Source organism: Canis lupus, chromosome 1 (genome assembly GCF_048164855.1).
Source record: "Canis lupus baileyi chromosome 1, mCanLup2.hap1, whole genome shotgun sequence".
Classification (NCBI taxonomy): domain Eukaryota; kingdom Metazoa; phylum Chordata; class Mammalia; order Carnivora; family Canidae; genus Canis; species Canis lupus.
The window spans coordinates 95,129,288-95,149,787 of record NC_132838.1 but is presented as its reverse complement, the minus strand read 5'-3'; the positions used below and the strand labels follow the sequence as shown (position 1 = coordinate 95,149,787).

Sequence of the window (20,500 nt, the reverse complement as noted above, 5' to 3'; positions counted from 1 at the left end):
TGTATGTGTGTGTGTGTGTGTGTGTGTGTGTGTGTTATGTGTAGAAATCAGTCCTTGGGATTTTCTACTTTGCCATTTTGCTGGTATCATTGCTATATATTTTTTTAAAGATTTTATTTACTTATTCATGAGAGACACACAGAGAGAGAGAAAGAGGCAGAGACACAGGCAGAGGGAGAGGGAGAAGCAGGCTCCATGCAGGGAGCCCAACGTGGGACTCAATCCTGGGTCTCCAGTGCCCTGGGCCGAAGGCAGCGCTAAACCACTGAGCCACCAGGGCTGCCCTCATTACTATATTTCTTAAAACCTATGACATGTTTACAGATAAAATATCCCTTCGAATTTTTTTCTGCTCCATTTTAGTTCTCTTCTTTTGGACTCCAATTGCATGCAGGAACTTGGGATAAGTCCCCCATGTCTCTTCTGTTCTTTTTCTATTTATTTTCTCTGTATTATACTTTGGACATTTCTATTGACCACTTCAGTAATATTATTCTATCCAATCTGTTCTTGAATCTATTCATTATGTTCTTAATTTCGCATACATATTTTTCAACTATAAGCTATGGGTTTTACTTTTATATGATGTCTAGTTCTTTGGTAAAGATTCTCTATGTGTTCATTTTTATGTCTATATTTCTCTATTTTATTCAGCATATTAATCATAATTATTATAATATCTTGTTTGCTAAGGTCATTTTCTGGATCACCTGGCAGACATTTTTTTTCAGACTTTTGTTATCTTGTTTGTTTGTTGTTGGTTTTAGCCATACTGTATTATCTCCTTGCATGTCTTGTAATTTTTAACTGCATGCCATACAGTTTGGACAAAAGAACCTTTGAGGGTCCAGATGGTATCTTCCATCACTTGTCCATCTCTTCTGGTAGGCAAAAACGGTAAGTGATTGGTAACTTCCATCTAATTACTAAATTTTGGTTTGGGTAAGATTTAGTTTACTTCTCCCTCATCCCTCCTTATCAGGTGGGGCCCTCAATAGCTTTTAACTGAAAGATTAGTAAGCCTTTTAACAACATAGCCCTAAAGTGGATATTCTAGAATTTAAAGTACAATATCTAAAATTAAAACACAGAAGGTGGGTTTAAAAAGCCCACTTTTGTCCTTTAAAGACTTTCAGCTGAATTATTTAGTCTATCAGCCAATAGCTTCAAAATTTGACAACTGGAATTCTGATTTTAGATTAGTTATATAGAGAGCTAGAAAGAGTATCACCCCTATTCTTAAAATAAGGGAAGGAGCTATAAAGCTGGAAGTTGACTAATTTCTATGAGAACATGAAAGAACTGAAGTAACAGCTACAGAGACAGGTGCCTTCAAGAACAGCAGCAGAACATTTACTTGCCTGAGACAGAAGTGTCCCAATGTCATATACACAGGTAGAAGTATCAAAAAAGAAAATTTTAACAAGTGGTTGAAGCATGAACTCTATAGAGAGTGTGAAGCCCCTGGGGACCACTGATATAAAGGAGGGATTTCGCCCTCTTGCAAGTTTTCTCCTCTAGGAACCCCACCAGACAACCACTGGGAAGATGAGAATACCAAGAAAGCTAGTGGCTGAAGGAAGAGCAGCCACTGCCAAAACTCCACCCAAACCCATCCCCCTTTATTTTCCCTAAAAAACAACAGTCATAATCTACAGAAGGAACATCAATTAAACCATAGTTTGGGTCCTAGGGAAAGGGAATGGAGACCCCCACTGAAAATCTATCATCTCCCCTACCTTTACAAGTGAATAAAAGTCTCAATCTGCAGAGAGTACTGTGACCAAACCACAGGCTGGGAGCATAATGGAAACCCACTAAACATGAAGGGGGGAAAATGAAGCTTTTTCTGGAGAAGGGGTAGGAATACTTAGTGACATTCATATTCTTAAGACCAAGGTTCAACCTTAAAAAAAAAATCCTTAAAAAAAAAAGACCAAGGTTCAGAGTGATTGCCTAAAACTGAGGTTTAATTTAAAAATCAGAGAATTCCATCACCCAAATTTTATTCCCAGCATCATGCTAACTAGCCTGAAATAAAAATATCAATGGAGTACAGCAGAAAGCACCATATTATTGGTCTTTAGGGAAATTCAAATTAACAATACAATGAGATACCACAATTAGAATTGCTAAAATGAAAACAGTAAGTGTTTTACATGAACATTTATAATTACCATTCACAGCTGACAAAGAATATAAACAGCCAAGATGTCCTTGAACAGATGAAAGGATAAACACGTTGTACACCTGTACAATGGAATACTACTCAGAAATGAGAAACAGTGAGCTGTTGATTCACAAAATTGCATGCTTGAATCTTAAATGTATTTTGCTAACCATTAAAATCTCTCCCAATTTCTCTGTCCCCCAGCAGATGCTCTCTAATAAAAGCAAAAAATATGTACAAATAAAACATACCTGTGTTCCTTAGTGTCAGTTCACCACTATCTCCAGAACTTTCTCAGGTCTGTTTGATTTTCTGGTCCTCTTCACCTTCATCAGCCTGGGGAGCTTGGGGAAATGCTTCCTTCCTAAGGATTGTGAGGTTAGTAGAGATTTTACTGCCTTTCAGAAGATTTTTGGAATATGCTTTTTACTCTCTGGTATAGAAATCAGCAAATGGTTTCTGGAGTCCCCTGGACTCGCAATTTTGTTATTTTAGTTCCATGTGGATACTAAACTTTGTGTTAGTTTTTCTTTTTCCCATCTACCTCAGTCCTTTGCTGGTCAAACCGTGACAACAGGAAGAATAACTGCCTATCATTAGTCCTCCACCAAAGGTTTGCCCTCTTTGAAATTTTAGTTTCATTCAATACTGCTGTTTCCACCTATATCTCCTGCCTCCAAACACATAACTTTTTATAACTTATTCCATTTTTCCTACTTATTAGTGAGAGTGTGCCATGAGTAACTCCCTCACCCAGGAACACACATTTCTATCCTAATTATTTTCAAGAAAGGCTAAATCTTAGATCAAAACACAGAATCTATCATTTGATTACAATGTTAAGTTTCCACATTTTTCCAGTGATTTTTTAAACGATTTATTTATTTATTTATTTATTTGGGAGAGAGAGTGTGTGAGCACAAGAGGGGGAGATGCAGAGAGAGGGAGAGAGAGAATCCTCCAGCAGACTCCATGCCGAGCACAGAGCCTCACCCAGGGATCCAGCCCAGAACCCTGAGACCATGATCTGAGCTGAAATCAAGAGCCAGCTGCTCAACAAACTGAGCCACCCAGGTGCCCTGGTAGCTGAATATACTAAATACACTAAAGAAATTCTCTCTCGTTCTCAAATATTTCTGAGGTTATTCTTAATTTTGATTGTTCTTTATTGAAACATCCCTTATGCTTTATCTCCTCGGCCTCTCATGTTTCTCTCACATTGCAGACTTTCTGTTCTGGACACAGACAGAAGGAGAAGATTAAAAGCGTCATAACCCACTCCTCCTGGACGTGATTTCAAAGCTACTGCCATACCACACCCATTGGCATCTTTTCAGCCTGAGGTTCTGGTTTTATAAGTAAATTATTATTACATTTCTTATGACCTGTGAGCCACAAAAACAGCTGCTTTCATTTTCTTAGAAAAACATATAAAATTTAAAATACAAAAATAACTCCCAAATTTATTAAGTTTTCTGTTTGTATTATTTTACTAGAGTGAGTAAGTTCAATACATGGTAAGTTTGGAAAAATTAAATATTTAGTATAGCATGTTACATGCAGGTTTATTGCTATACGTGAAAAACATGTATGCACACTGAAATGTAAAGAAAAAATTTTCATTAATAATAAAATTTTTTGAAAAGTTTATTATTCAGCACTATAGTGCCTCAGAATCATCAGCTAACTTATTCATACAACAAATATTTATCAAATGCTTTATTCAGAACCTCACTTGATATCATACTATTCAGAAGTCCCAATTAATGGAGATTATAGTTGATGGAAAAGGTGATCAGCAGTCATTTATTAATGCATTTTGAAAATAGCATAGAAAGTTATCTAAAATAGTTAAAGAATCCAAAATTGAGGGATACCTGGGTGTCTCGTTTGCTTAAGCATCTGACTCTTGATCTCAGCTCAGGTCTTGATCTCAGGATCATGAGTTCAAGCCCCGTATTGGGCTCCACACTGGGCATGAAAACTCTTTTCAAAACAAAGAATCAGAATTTGGATTATCTGAGTCAGAAATAAAAGGATATTAAAAATGTAATATGAACTGCTCACAACTCCAATTATCTCTATTAAAGTGTGAGCAAATATAAGCCAAAAACAGTTTATCTATTTAATGTATCATATACATCGATTAAAAAACAACTGCTCAGTTAAAAGCAAATATCATAAATAACAAGAAATAGGATCAATAATACCAATATCTAGTTGTCTACTCTATACTAACATATATTTCATGCTATGAAGTTTAGAAAAAAATGTCTTCGTATGCACTATAAGAAAGGCCATAAAATCTTTAGCAAACAGGAAAAATGAAGTCTTTGATGTGTTCATTATTAAAAACTGCAGCAGGAGGGAGCCTCGCCTGCGAGGCGCTGGACTGGCTCCCCGGCTGGAACACATCGAGCCAGCAGCAGGGCACTCATGAATTTGAATCCAGTTTCAGCCACGGCAGCACCAAGGAGATTCTAACTGGCAAGGCGGGCTGTGTCTCCCCACCGTGCGATCCCTACAGGGTAATTCCCTCACACCTTTACATCCCTTCTGGAACAGCCGTGCCACCTGCCCGGCAGCTGTTCCGCGCTCAGCAACGCCCGTGGCTGTGGTACCTGCAAGCTGTGGGGACAGCGAAGCCTCATCACCAGCACTTCTGTTCAGTCTGTTCCCAATGATAAATAAAACATATTTAGGTTGGGATATGAACGTCCACTCGGGAAAGCCTATCCAATGGGATCTGCAATCCAAAGATGGACCTCAAGTTTCAGTTCTGCAGTTGACTAATGTTGGTATCTTGAAAATCGTAGAGTATAGGACCATCAACCGAAATAGGACAAACACTGGAATGTGCACCCAGTTCAGTCCTGGGTGGGAACCTGGTCCCATCAGTCTAATTTGGCAGTCTCTTTTTGCTCAAAGATCAAGAAACCTGAAATAATATAGAATTTCCTTGTCAAAAAAAAAAAAAAAAAAAGAATTTCCTTGTCTATAAGGTTTAAAAGTTTCTTTCTAATTATAAAAAGTTATTCATGGTTATTGGAAAATATTTGGGGTATGTTCCCTCTATCCCTATAGTGGGGAGAGTTTTAATCAAGAAAAGATGCTGTATTTTGTCAAATGCTTTTCCTGAGTCTATTGAGAGGACTTTTTGGTTCTTGTCATTTCTTTTATTAATGTGATGTATCACGTTGATTGATTTGAAAATATTGAATTGCCCTTGCAGCCCAGGAATAAATCCTACCTGGTCAGGGAAATAAGTCAATCAGAGAAAGACAATTATTGTATGCTTTCACTCATATGAGTAATATAAGAAACAGTGCAGAGGATCACAGGAAAAGAGGAAAAACTGAATGGGAAGAAATCAGAGAGGAAGACAAACAATGAGAGACTCTTAATGCTAGTAAACAAACTGAGGGTTGCTGGATGGGAGGTGGGTGGAAGGATGGGGTAACTGGGTGACGGGCATTAAGGAGGGCATGTGATGTGATGAGCCCCGGGCGTTGTATGCAATTGATAAATTACTGAACACCATTCATCTGAAATAAATGATGTATTATATGCTGGCTAATTGAATTTTTTAAAAAAAAGAAAAGAAAATTTGGGGGGAATGCAAAATGATTTAGATGAAAATATATGTCCTTCAAAGCCCTAACTCCCATAAATGAGGAGTTACTGTCTTGATACATTTATTTCCAAGGTGCTTCAAGTTCATTTCTTTATCATTTTAGCATAGCTTTCTACATTTGACAGATTTGTAATTAACAACATCAAAGTCTGAGTGTGACAGCATATAGAAAGTAGGAATGATGATTTGATTTTGTTCAGGTGAGCCTCTGCGTTAGCTGAAGGAACTAAGGGTTAGGGTTAGGGTAAGGGTTAGGGTTAGGGTTAGGCAGAGTTACTACATATCCCTGGCGCTGTCAGCAATAACTTATCTTTTGGAGGACTATGAATTTATGGTTAAATCCATAAAAATTTAAGGAGATAAAATAAGATAAATGAAGGTAGATCAATAGTTTCACAGTTATCAACAGAGCTGCAGTATAATTATATTCTAGACATCTACACCCTTAATGAACTTCTGATAAGAAGCTATGGATTAATAGTCCATATTAACTTAGGCTGAGCTGCAGAAGAAAATCTGCATTTATAATTGTGTCGCTTTTGCCTGTTTTGCAGAATTCTATTCTAGACTGAAGTGCACTATAAAAAGATACATCTGTAATCAACCACCATTGAGAAGAAACACGAAAGAAACTACCTAATTTACATAACAAGATCAATAACAAAAAAATCAAAAGATATGACAAGAATTTTGTGGAGTAATGTAAAAAGCCTACATGAGGAAAACTTCCATTCGATACAAGATAAGTCTTTTTTGTTCTATTGATTCCATTTATTTTTAGTGATGATACCTAATGCTTTGAAATTTCAAGTGATATTTAAGAACCTTTAAAAAAGGATATACAACTTCCATCTGTAACAAACATGACATAAGTTAAGATCTACAGCTCTCAAAGTACATTTCAGTAAACGTATTTCCTTCCTGGGCTGTGTCCATAGCCAGGGATTTACTGAACTTTAGACCCGAAGTGTATCAGCAGTGGCAGTACAATTTAAAAGGCATGTGTTATTTAACAGATATTTTATGATAACTATTTCTTTTCATCTCCATAAGAGCTCTAAAAAGAAGATACAAGTATTTCCATTACACAAGCAAGACAGCTATTCCTAAAATCTGAGGCAAGTTCCCTTACCGGAGCTCTGCTTCCAGGCAATGAACTCAGGTCTGCATGTTCCAAAGTCCATATTCTTACTTTCCACTGCCATTGGTACGTTGACCTAATAAAATAGTCCAGAAAATAGGAAAGGAGAGTGGAGATCTTTTACCTTTGCTCCTATGTTCTTTAAATCCTAAAGAAGATTTTGTTTTTGTTGGATTCTTACTACTTAATCTCTCAGATTGGAATTATAAATGCAGACTTCTTATCTTCATTATGAAATTACAGACAGCTTGTAAGCAGAATCACTAATTCTACATTGTATCTCTTAACGTACCTAGAACTAAGATGACAAAAGAATGGACTTGACACAATCACGGAGAAGTCTTTCAAGAAATATGGTCAGAAGGGAAAAGGAATTAATAATAATTTGGCCTAGAAAATCTGTTCTAAACAATAGATTTTGAATAGAGTCAGTGTAATTAAAATATTAGCTATTCCTAAGTTAATACATTTAATGTGATCCCAATTACAACTCCGAAAGTTTTTGATTTGCCTTTTCCGTTTTAGTGAGTAGTGAGGTCTTTTAGTAAAGCAAATTCTGAAGTTCACATGGGAAAATAAACAAAAAAATTTTAGTAAGACTGAATAATGGAGTAGTAGAGAGTGACAGTGCCTACCAGGTAGTAAACATTTACCTCTCTCCTAAATGAAAAATGCATTCATCTCATCCCAGCATCTCCCAAAGTCTTAACCCATTCTAGCATCACCTCTAAGTCCCAAATCTCATCCTCTAAATACTCTACATCAGGCATGGGTATGGCTCTGGGTGGGGGTCATGCTCAGAAGGACTTTTTATCCATGAATCCATGAAACTAGAAAATTGCTCTCTCCTTCCAGAATAGAACAATGGGGCAAATACAGTATAGACTTTCCCATTTCCACAGAGGGAAACTGGAAGGAATAGAGAGGTCACCAAATGAGTCCAAAGTCAGCAGAGCAAATTCTGTTAAGGCTCGGAAGATCCTCTGAGGCCTGACGCCCTGTCCCTAGGGCCCTCAGGAGTGGTCCTGTTGGCCCCTGGCTCTAAGCCTGTCTCTCTGGCCTCTGTCTCCATGTCCACGTATCTGTGTTTGGAGTCTTTCTTCCTTGTTACTGAAGGACAGCCCATGTTTGTCACCAAGGAGCTCTGCAAGCCCCCTTCCTGCTTATAGAATCCCAGAAGTTTGATAGCTTCCCTTCATTTCTTCTGGTCTCTGTTCCTTCCAGAGAAGCTGATGCAACATTCCCAAAAACCTTGTTGGTCTGTGGTATATGTCATGCGGACCCACAACATTAGATCCTTCCTGCAAAACCACATCTCTTTTCCTGGCTCAGCTGAGATGGTTGAGTGGATTCACCGGGCCCCTACCTAATCTCTTCAACAGAAGGCTGCCCTACAGCGTTGCCCTTGGCCCTCCCTCTGGATCCTACTTCCCCAGCCTGTGAATGGCCTTCTGTTTCCATCCTTTGTAAATGCAATTGGCTTGGAACCTTCCAGTCAAGTGCTACTTCCTCTTTGCCTAGTCACCCCCTCCTCAATTTATCTTCTTCCTCACACATTTTGCTACAGGCAGAATGGAGCTCTGTTTGGAAATCTCTGCTAACTATCCACATTCATCTTTTGTAAATTCTGTTTTCCACCAAACAAAAGAACACAATTCAGTTGAGTTTTCTAGCTTTGTAATAAAGATGACCTTTTCTCCAATTTCAGATAATATGTTCCTCCTTTCTTTTTCAGATCTCACCAGAAACACGTTTAACATTTGTATTTCTGCCAAGATTCTGTTCTTCAACAGACGGATGTTCATGATGAGAAACTTTCTCTGCAATGTTTCTTCCTGAGCTTTCATCAGAATCGCCCTTAACATCCATACTTCTTTACCAATTCCGAAGCCACTTTCCTTGGGTGCTGCCATAACAAATTGTCACAAACTCAGTGATTTAACAGAAATGTATTCTCTCTACAGCTCTGGAAGCCTGAAGTCCAAAATGAACCTTCTGGTGTTCCTTCTGGGGACTCTAAGATAATCATTTGCTCCACACTTGTCCCCTGGTTTCTGGGGGTTGTCTGCAATCCTTGGCATTTCTCGAACTGTCAATACATTGCTCCAATCTCTGCCCATGTCTTCACATGGCATTCTCTGTGCCTCTGTGTGTGTCCTTTTCTGTGTTTTACAAGGACGATCTCATTTGATTTAGCACCCATGCTAATCTAATGGGATCTCATCTTGATCTTTATTGTAATTATATCTGTAAAGCCAATAAAGACACAGTCTGAGGTTCTGGGAGGACCTGAATTTTGAGGGCCACTATTCAACCCACAAGAGTAAATTTTATTTCAAGCAAACTATTAGTAAACAAACAAACAAGCAAACAAAAAATGTGTCCAGAGCTTGCCCATACAAAATAGCATTAAGGCTTGTTTCTCCTGCTGGAATTCTCTGAGTTCCTCTAGCCTGATTTGGCCCGATGTAAAGTCATGTTATCCCCATAGTGATTTAAATTGATCCTTCTTTTCTGTTAGGTGAATTAGAATTTTTGTCTCATTTGATCCCAGTATTAAATTTTCTTTTTGATTCAGCTGGCTTCTGAAGTGATAACTTCACAGTGTTGAACATACAGATGCTGTCGTATACATCAGAGTGTATGGCCCCCTGAGGGGTTTCTGGGAATTTCCCAGGAATCTTAGCAACAAATCTCATTCGTGTTCTCATACCATAGTTCCTGGACTGTTCACACTGTTATTTCCTAGACTCCAGCTCCTTCTACCAATTTGTTCTATTCATTGACATATAAAGTCTAATTTCTCCCTCTCTTACTCTCTCTGTGGCATAAGGAATACCTGTACCCCACTTCTCCCTCTTGCAGTGCTGATGTGACTGGACTGTTCACTGAAGCAGGCTTCCAGCCCTCCTGCCTATTTCTCCTCAGATTTTTCAGTTATGAAAATATTCTTCTTATCACAGACCTTATTATGAGGTCCTAAATAACACTTGTAGCTTCAGTAAAGCTGATTTAAAAAAAAAAAAACAAACCTGTAATTTCTCAATGTTTCATGAAATAAGGAGCTAATTGTTTTAATGATTCCAATATAAGTTGCATCTTATTTCACTGTGTTGATACTAATGTTAATGTCACGTGGTGGTTGTTTTCTGATGCAAAATCAGTTTTAGGAAACGTTTTTTGTGGTCAAGGGTATAGAAACAGCTTTGGACACCAAATCCTTTAGATCTCTGTCTTTCTTCAATTACCTGGCTGTGTACATACAAATATCAAAATGAAACCACAGGGGCTCCTGGGTGGCTCAGTTGGATGAGTGGCCAAATCTTGATTTCAGCTCAGGTCACAATCTCAGGTTTGTGAGATCAAGCCCTGCATCAGGCTCTGTGCTGGGCATAGAGCCTACTTAGGTTTCTCTCTCTGTCTCTCTGTCTCTCTCTCTCCTTCGGCCTCTCCTCCTGCTCTCTTTCTCTCTCTTCCACCTTCTCTTAACAAAGAAAAAAAAGGGGGGGGGGGGCGACCACAAAAGTCATGTATTGCATTAATCTGCTTCCAGACTCAAAGTTCTATTCTTTTATCCCAACCAGAGTTGTTACCATCTTGTTCAGTGCCAAATGAGCCTTGATAATATACATTACTATCAATGCAGGCTCTATGTGGAATTCCCTGAATATGAAGGGTGCTACAAACCTTCTTATTTCCGTGAAAGCAGTATCAATGGTGCTTGATGCATAAACAAAGTATGTGTGTATTCAACTTTGATGCAAGTTGAAAGATGTGAAAAGAGGTGAAATTGGTAGAGCATCAAATGAAATAAAATATAACAGTTTAATGTAACTACTAGTAGGATCCTACTCTACAGTAGTTGTAGATCAAAGATGTATATGAGAATTTAGAGCAAAAATGAGTGGTTTTGGTTTTGAGCTGGTAGAGTAATTGTTGGAAAGACTCCCATAATCATCATATCATAGAGGCATCATCCCCACCATGTGCCACCCACATTTGTCCTATTATATGAAAGAAAAAATAAGCCTCTAATAAAAAAAAATTAATTGTTTTAGAGCTACTATTTCTTGCAGTGCAAAACAGATCCTAATTAGTTCACTGCCATTCTTTGCTTCCCTTCCAAGAATAGTTCTTCAGCTTGCATAGTAGTTACTGAAAATGTCAATATAATTTTGCTATAATTCTTCCTGAGATGTATAGAGATAAAACCAATCAACATTACATTGTATAATTGTGTGCAATTTTATTTAAAATAGTCATGCTAAGCAGTATGTTCTATATTCTCATATAAAACATCAATAAAACAAGTTTCATGCAATTAAAAGTCAAAAAACATATTAAAAACTAAATAAATATTCATCGGTGGGTGGTAGGTGGAAGAAATTGGTAAACTTCTCATTTTTCAGTTCAAATAAATAAATTTTTAAAAAGTAATAAAGGGGGAAATTGCCTTAAAATTGTTTCTACCTATAACTTTTAAATAGCTTTAGTTGGGCTAAATTAGAATAGTAAAAAACTTGGAACCCTCCTGATTAAAGTATTTTTTAAAAATTCTGAATAAGTATTCATTTGCTTGTGATTTTCATATATCAGCTGGTTTGGATTCATTAATTGCAAAAACGCTATTGAACTGGTGCGATCTGAAAATGTTCAAGGAAGAACCACAGTTCAAAGGAAAAGTACTTTTCTAAGCAGTGGTCTTCATTTTATCCTTTCAAAAGACAATGGTATTTGGTACTTTTCCCCCTCGTGATGTGTGGCGATGTAATATCAAGTTAGATATTTCACAGTCATGGTGACAATATGCTCAAGTATGTGTGAATGAAGTAGCAGCACTGTATGGAGCTAGATCTCACAACTGAAAGGCTAAGCTATTTTACTTTTCTTTCTGTGTTGTCACTGTATGGAGAAGGGCATTTTGGCACATTTGGCCACATGTTTCACAATGAAAACACAAACTAAATTCTTTTTAGAATAATAAGATCATTTAAAATATGGACCATAAAAATACAAATACAAATGAAATGAAATGAAATAAAATGTGGACCATAGACACATCTCAGTTTGCATAAAGAACATAACTCAGCTTTAACAGTTATACCCATGAGTGTATGTGAAGAAGCACAGGGCAGAATGGAGGATGGTGGAAGCTCAGATTTATTTTTTTCAGCCCTTCTCATTCTGCTCCCCCCCCTCCAAAGAAGCCAAAGTAGACCTACTGTGCAAAAACCTTTCTATGGATAAAGGTGGTTACTACATAATGACAAAAGATTCAATTGACCAGGAAGATCCAACTATGAAGGTATATGCACCTAACACTGTCTCAAAATACATAAGGTGAAAATTAACAGAACCATGGGTACAAATGAGCACATGAGGATACTGACCACAACAACCACAACAAAACAGGCAAGAGATAAGCTTCAAATTCTGACAATTCTAACTGAAATATTGTGGAAAAGAAATGTTCTCTGAAAAGGAAAGATATTTGAAAGCCAAAGGGGAAAACATATAAAAGAATGAAGAGGATATGGCATAGAAGAGGGGTAAGACCAAGGGCTGATCAGAGGGAAATTAGAAGTAAGCAAGGCAACCTTTACTTGGAGGAGGATGGACTTTAAGATGTGGATAGGAAAAAAATTCTTAAGGATTGCAGGAAACTGACCCAGGATAAAGTGAGTATGTCTTGCGTTGGGTCTATCTAAATGTAGACAAAATCCAGAGCAGGAGAGAGACAGTCTTTCCCAAGAGAATGCCCTGGCAGGAGGAAACCCAGCAACACATACTCTCTGAATGATTCTGAATGATTCAAAACAAAAAGAGTTGGAATTAGTTGGCTGGAATTATAGGACCAAGATGAAACAGGCAGAGTTAAGAGGAGTGGATTATGACCCTTAGAACAAATAAAATGAGGAGGAGCAAAAATCTATTCTGAGATTCAGGTCTTTCTAAAACATGCAAGTTTCCAACTGTGGAAAGAAAAATAAAATACAGAGCCAGAAAAAAAAAATTAAAAGCATAGAAAATGTGATGGTAAACTGGGTGAAGTGAGAATAAGGATTATTTGAGTGTTCCATGATGTTCAGTATTTGGGAAAATTTAGTTGACATCAGATTTTTAAGAAATTTTGAAAATGTTAGGGAAAAAATTTCCAGAACAAACTCATTTCATTCAACAACATTTATTAAGGTTTTGTTCATATGGCTGACTTAGTTTTGGGGTGCACACCAATAAATAACAGCACTTCCCTGTCTAAGATGGAAGTCAGACATGTAAATAGTCAGAATTCTGAAATGTTTTGTGATCTGCAAATGCCAGCGAGGAGAGGTAAGTTTTTGTTATGGCACAAAGATTCCAAAGATCTTACCAGTTACAGAACAAAAGTTATTTCTTATTCATATGTCAAGTGTAGGTAAACAAGGACAAGTAGACAGGACTTCATTCAACTGATAAGAAAAGATTTAACGTCCAGTGATTTTTTTTTAACATTACCTGTCATTGAGAAAGGTGGCATTTGTCTAAAAATCACTTTCTGAGAGCTTTGTCCTGCAATGTACGAAGGCGTGTAACAACAGCTCAATAGAAGTAAATTATGTGCTTCAAAATAAAATTGGTTTGAATATTTAGATGAAGAGAACACAGTCTGCTTTTAAACTTTAAGGGAACACATCCTGTCTATAAAAAGAAGCAAGGGGTCCCAATGGACATTTACCACAACCATCATCTTGGCATTAGAAATATGTCAAGGAATAATCTTTTTTTAAAAGCTGTAGAAATCCAACTTTAATGTCCTAAAACAAAGGAAAAAAAGAGATCTTTCTCTTTTCTCTGCTTCCTTCTGTAAGTGTGCTTTATTATTAAGCCTTTGGTTGGAATGGCTTTTTTGTTCCTTCAGTGAATGTGGCCAGCTAAGGTTATGTGTTTTTGTTCAGGAGATGAATCAGATGGGAGTGGGGAAGTGAAACATTTTAGTCCCATTTCAAATTCCTTGGGGAGAATTCCAGTCATTCTGCCTGGGGTCAGGTGTCAACTAAAAGTATCACACCTCCTGTGAGGATCATGGGGATGGATGGGGTTGCAGAAAATTCATGGATGAAGGAGGTGAAAATTTTCCCGCAGAAAGCAAACAGAATAACAAATAACTGAGAAGGTGGCGGGGAGACAGTACCACCACCCAGTAGAGAGGGTGAACTGTCACAGCATTAGTTATGTCTTTGGAAGCTTCCTTGCAATAAGCCAGGGCAGGGGTGGGGTGTGGGGCGGATAGTAATAGAGTAGGGATTACTGTGAGACCCAGGCCTCCTCCTCTCCTGGGGGGAGCTTGAGATCTAATTTCATCAGTATTCCTTCTGTCAGCAGGACATGGACACCCCTTCCCTGCCTTGACTCTCCTCTGTCTCCTGCTCCTAATTGGGCACATGGACCTGAATTTTGCCCATTGCTTCCCATTGCATAGTATATCTCCTTGATGCTTTAACTTTTAATTTTAAATTCAGAATATATTTTCTTGCCTCCTAAAATCACAGATGATCCCAGGATTTATCTAAATAAATCAGAAAGAAGATTTTCATCGACTCAGGAATGCTCTTGTTGGCATCCAACACCATTATGGCTTATTCTGAAATCTGAAAAACGTGATGATATCTAGCCTTTGTCTAACAGGGAGCTAAGTAACTCTGCAATGGAACAAAATTCTAGCTATTTAGCGTGACTGTTCTTGTTTAAATTGTTCCCAGAACTTTGGTTTTACTGGTGTTTTCTCACTGCTTTACCCCATTCTAGCTGAAGATTATTCATGAATGATGAAAAGAAGCAAGCATGAAGCTTGGAGGAGATGCTCAAGAATACATAAAGAAAGCAAAATATTTGCATTATTGCTTTTTTTTTCATTTTGTTTTTTACATTCAGTATTTAAAGTAGACTTCTTACAGAGAGAAGGGCAGCAAAATGCAACCACTTTTACAGCTAATTTGCAAATGGAAAGTGTTAATTAAAATTTGAGGCTCTCAAAGTTTCTAATTAGCCTGTAAAATTCATTCTGCTATTGGGATTTCAGTTTTTATTTCTTTTCCTGGTTGTATCTCTAATTATAGACTATAAGCTAAAAGGATTTTTTTTTTATATTTCACAAGAGCATTATAAAAGAAAACCATCAAAGTTTTAAAAATATAAAAGGCTTCCTAAGATTTGGTTGATACAAATACTGTTAGATAATTTGGCTTCACTGTGAAGTGAAAACTTCTAACAGAAATGATTGAGCTTATACTTTATGAATTGGAATTTAGGGAAAATAATCTCAAACATTGATAAAGTTTATCTAAACCATGGACATAATTCCATCTGTTGGCAATGATATCATACAATTTCCATATTAATTTATTATCTAAATGGTACAAGAATATGACAAAAAGTGTGAGTCAGCACTCTATTTTTTAAAAGATTTATTTATTTGAGAGAGAGAGAGAGAGAGATCAAGCATTGGGGGAGGGATAAAAGGAGAGGGAGAGAGGGAATCCCAAGCTGACTCCCCATTGAGTAAGGAGCCTAATGCAGGGCTTGATGTCACAACCCCAAGATCATGACCTGTGGCAAAATCAAGATCCAGATGCCTAACTAACTGAGGCACCCAGGTGCCCCATTCACTTTTTGAATACATGTACAGGATTGGTGTTTTAGGATAACTGTCCTGCATAGTAAGTAAGAAGTTGAAATTATGGCAGAATCAGAAATTAAAACAACAGCAATTCATTGACCAGCCCCCATATATACCAAGAACTTAATTAAGGTCTACCTGTCACAGCAATCCTGAAGGTTACATCTTTATTTTTTACCACATACAAAAATACATAGCTAATATATTATACAAAGCTAGTAGGTGTATATATATATATATATATATATATATATATATATATCCTAAAGTCACCCTATTTTAGTGTACAATTCAGTGATTTCTAGTAAATTAGTAGAGCTGTGCAACCACTCCCATATTCCAATTTTATTTTATTTATTTATTTTTTTATTTATTTATGATAGTCACAGAGAGAGAGAGAGGCAGAGACACAGGCAGAGGGAGAAGCAGGCTCCATGCACCGGGAGCCCGACGTGGGATTCGATCCCGGGTCTCCAGGATCGCGCCCTGGGCCAAAGGCAGGCACTAAACCGCTGCGCCACCCAGGGATCCCCCATATTCCAATTTTAGAACATTTCCATCACCACATAAAGATGCCTCATGCTCATGTGCCCTCAGTTTTCATTCCCAATCCAAGCCTAAGCAATCACTAATGTACTTTCTGTCTCTATAGGCTTGCCTTTTATGGACATTTCATATAAATGGAATCTCACAATCTATGCTTTTTAAAAGTTTACTTAGCATAATATATTTTGTGGTTCATCTTTGTTGCAGCATGGATGGGCATTTGGATTATTTCTACTTTTGGGCTGTTACGAATCATGCTGCCATGAACATTCATGCACAAGTCTCTGTACAGACACCTATTTTCATTTATCTTGATGGATATTCAGGAAAGTAATTGCTGGGTTATATAGTAAATTTACCTCTTCATTTTCAAATAAGTGACAGATTGTTTTCCACAGTGGCTGCACCTTTTTATATTCCCATGAGCAATGAATGAGGGTTCCAATTTCTCCACAGCCTTTCCAACACTTGTTTCTGACTGTCTCTTTAATTATTTGCCATCCTTGTGATTGTGAAGTGGCATTTCCTTGTGGCTTTCATGTGCATTTCTGTGATGGCTAATAATATTGATAATCATGCCATGTGCTCGTTGGCCATTTGATATACGTCTTCTCTGGTGAAATGTCTATTCAAAATTTTAGCTTATATTTTGTTGCATTTTGGTCTTCTGATAACTGAGCTGTAAGCTTTTAAAAGATATTTGAGATGTATGTAATTTATCATACATATGCTTTGAAAATCTTTTCTCCCCATCTGGGACTCATTTTTCACTTATTAATGGTGTTCTTGAAGTTCAAAATATTTGAATTTTTATGAATGTAAATTGATCTTTAATCACTTGTGTTTTTGGTGTTGTATTAAGACTTTGACTAACCTAAGGTCCCTACTTACTGAAAGAGGAAACTGAGGCCTCATGAGGTCAAGGAGACACTTGAGTGCAAGAGTGTCTCCTACGCCACGTCTCCTTTGGACTCACTGCCAGCAGCATGAATTCAGATGACTGATGTCTTACACCGGGCCTGCGATGTCCCTGACAGTGGAGGTATTCTGAGTGACACAAGTACACAAAGAAAGAACAGACATATCTTCCTGGAAAATTCTCTTCTAGCTTTCTCTGTATAACTTGAAAGAAAGGTTCTATAAGCAAATACATATTATAAGAAAGTTTCTGATGATCATTTAATCATCCTAAAGTAAAATGAACAATGCTTTTCTTTGACTTTAAGATCTAAAAAATATACATTTAATAAAAAATTGGCTTTTAAAAAGTTTTAAAAATCTTCTATATAAAGCAAATCCTAAGGCTGGCTGGGTGGCTCAGTCACTTGAGTGGTGGACTCTTGATTTCGGCTCAGGTCATGATCTCAGGGTGATGGGATCAAGCCCCTCATTGGGCTCTGCGCTCAGTGTAGCATCTGCCTCTCTCTCTCTCACTCTCACTCTCTCTCTCACTATCCCCCTCTCTCTTTCTCCTCTCTCTCTCTCTAAAATAAATAAATCCTTTTTAAAAAGTTCTGTAGGAAAACCAGGAGATGAATTATTAAATTTAAAGTAATCAAAAATTTTAACTGGATTACCCAAATTAGAAAAATTGACTATTATAATGTGCCAATAATTAAGGCTAGTCACAGTGTTATGTGGGTTTAATGTTAAACCTAACTAAAGAAATGTTGTGAAGAATAAATTGAGGAGACTAGCTCATGTTGTGAATTCAGAGAGCACTTCAAAAATGTACTTGTGGCAGGCAGCCTCTAAGGTGATCCCAATGACCCCTATCTGCTTGTATTCCCACCCTGTGTAATCCTCCCACTTTTTAAATATAGGCTAGACTTACCAACCAGCTTCTAAGAAACAGTATATAGCAGAAGCATATATAGAGAGATCACTTTCAAGATTGGGTGACAAAATGACCTTGGCAACCACCTTGCCCTCCCTCTTTTGCTCACTTGCTCTGGAAGATGCCAGCTGCCATGTTGTAAGCTGCCCTATGGACAGGCCCACGTGGTAAGGCCCTGGTGTCTCTTGCCCACAGCTCAAAAGGCCTAGGCGAGGGAGTGCCAGTCACTGGCCCTGGAGAGTGATCAGGTCTCATCCTCATCTATGAACCTACAGAAAAAAAAAAAAAAAAAGAAATCCTTTAAGTCAATACGATTTTTGGATAAACCAGATATTCAAATTAAGTTGACATCAGTCACACCAGGAGAGAGTGAGATGATTTTTAAGTGTCCTGTCATTATCCAAGCATATTACAGGTAAGGTCTAATGAGAAAATGCTATCAGCAGCAGCCATCAGTGCATTAACCTCTGTGGGGATGAGTGAGCTCTGATTCTGCCGTGATGACATCAGACTCAAGGCAACACCTGGCATCTTCATTATTTGAGGCTTGCACAAAGACATCTTGTCCATTCAAACTGTTCATTCTCAATTCTTGATGCACTGACTGTTAGAGTTAAGGTGTTGATTTATATTCTTATGACCAGAACTAGTTTAGCAAAGGGTACAGTTTAAAATCAAGCAATTAAAGGGAGTGAAATTTCTTGTAACTTATCTCTCTTTAGTTATGTTATCATGAATGACTCTAATGACTCAGTGTGAAGAGCATCACAATAATAAGGATGGAAATAAACAGGGAATTTTATAAAGCAGCACTTCTCAAAGTGGGCTTCATCTTTTATTTGAAAAGCAAATTCCCTGTCTCCACCCCCAAACTAGTGGATCAGAAACTCTAGAGACTAGGATTCCAATGTCTTCTAAGGTTTAAGAAACACTGTTCTAGAGCACTTGTTTTCTTTTTTTTGTTTTTGGTTTTGTTTTTGTTTTAAATTTATTTTTTATTGGTGTTCAATTTGCCAACATATAGAATGACACCCAGTGTTCATCCCATCAAGTGTCCACCTCAGTGCCTGTCACCCAGTCACCCCCACCTCCCCTTCCACCACCCCTAGTTCATTTCCCAGAGTTAGGAGTCTTTCATGTTCTGTCTCCTTTTCTGATATTTCCCACTCATTTTTTCTCCTTTCCCCTTTATTCCCTTTCACTATTTTTTATATTCCCCAAATGAATGAGACCATATAATGTTTGTCCTTCTCCGATTGACTTATTTCACTCAGCATAATACCCTCCAGTTCCATCCACGTCAAAGCAAATGGTGGGTATTTGTCATTTCTAATGGCTGAGTAATATTCCATTGTATACATAAACCACATCTTCTTTATCCATTCATCTTTCGATGGATACCGAGGTAGAGCACTTGTTTTCAAAGAGTGGCTTTGTCCTAGAACCAAGAGGGTCCCCAAGACTGGCTAAAAATTGACACTAAAAGCAATAGATAATACTACATGCTTAGTTTTTTATGGACTGCTGAGTATTAAATATTAGTAGATTAAACTGAACCAATTAATGATTAATTAAAATTTATATTCATAACCTAAGGTCAACTATTAGAGTTTATTGACGAAACCAACAACACCTTGTATTTTAGAAATTTGGTTGCAAAACTCTTGCACTAGAAAACAGTGGAAAAGTCCACATTTTTTTCAAGAATGACACTTGGTTGTCAGTGTATCATCAGGGTACATCATGGTGTTGACTGAGGGGCCAGATTCAAAAGGAAGAAATCTGCCTTTGTAGGTATAAACAATGAGGTCATGCATTTAGCAAAACAAACAAAAACACCCCAGTAAATTCGATTTTAAAAATAGTTTATTTTCACATCATTATGAAAGGTTTTCTGAAAGAAGAGGTTGAAGGAGTTTGGGTTGGATGTTTACAACTCATATATTATTGTGGGTTTTTTTAAAATAGTGGGTTCATCACCAATTATAACAACACACATTGTTCTTTATGATCAGGCAGGTCCAAAAACAACCTTCTTTTGCTCCTGTTGAGAGACGGTACTGTGGGAATCTTGCCAGTTCCCAGGTTTTAGAGAAGTTTAGGTGAAGGGAATGAGGATGAGAGCGTACATCTGTGCCTTGAGTTCAAGGTCCGGGAGGACAGAGCCTTGTGTGGAGGGGTGCGGCCCCAGGGGCAGTTCTGATGGCTCAGGACTTGGAAGAACCTGAGTGAGGAGCTCCCAGAAGAAGAAGGGAAGGATTGAAACCAATTTTCCCTTTCTTGCCTAGTGAGGTTGTGAGACCGTCTTCCTATTTCTTCATGCCTCTGAAAACATTCTGATTGTCTGTTTGCTTTTAATTTCTGCTGTAAGAACAACTTTTCCTATCAAATAAAAATGTGAACTGAAAAAATAAATAATGGAAGAGGGGTGAGCAGTGGGAAGGGGATCTGCACAGAATGATCTGTCAGGTTCAGCCCTACCTGCTGCTTTGGTGTCTCAATTCAGTCATGAGGGA

General features: G+C 37.6%; 1 long non-coding RNA gene across 3 annotated transcripts in view; it reads right to left on the bottom strand.

Annotated features, from left to right (window-relative positions):
* LOC140641234 (uncharacterized) overlaps nt 1–20,500 on the bottom strand; it is a 44,781-nt gene that overhangs the window by 8,785 nt on the left and 15,496 nt on the right. Inside the window, exons 2-4 of one of the 3 annotated variants that reach the window (XR_012037768.1) lie at nt 18,094–18,253; nt 4,048–4,156; nt 2,422–2,534 (exon numbers count right to left, since the gene is read on the bottom strand). This is a non-coding gene — a long non-coding RNA (uncharacterized lncRNA). Of the gene's footprint in view, nt 1–2,059; nt 2,251–2,421; nt 2,535–4,047; nt 4,157–18,093; nt 18,254–20,500 lie in introns of those variants that run through there. The other 2 variants (XR_012037773.1, XR_012037761.1) reach the window with 2 other exon arrangements.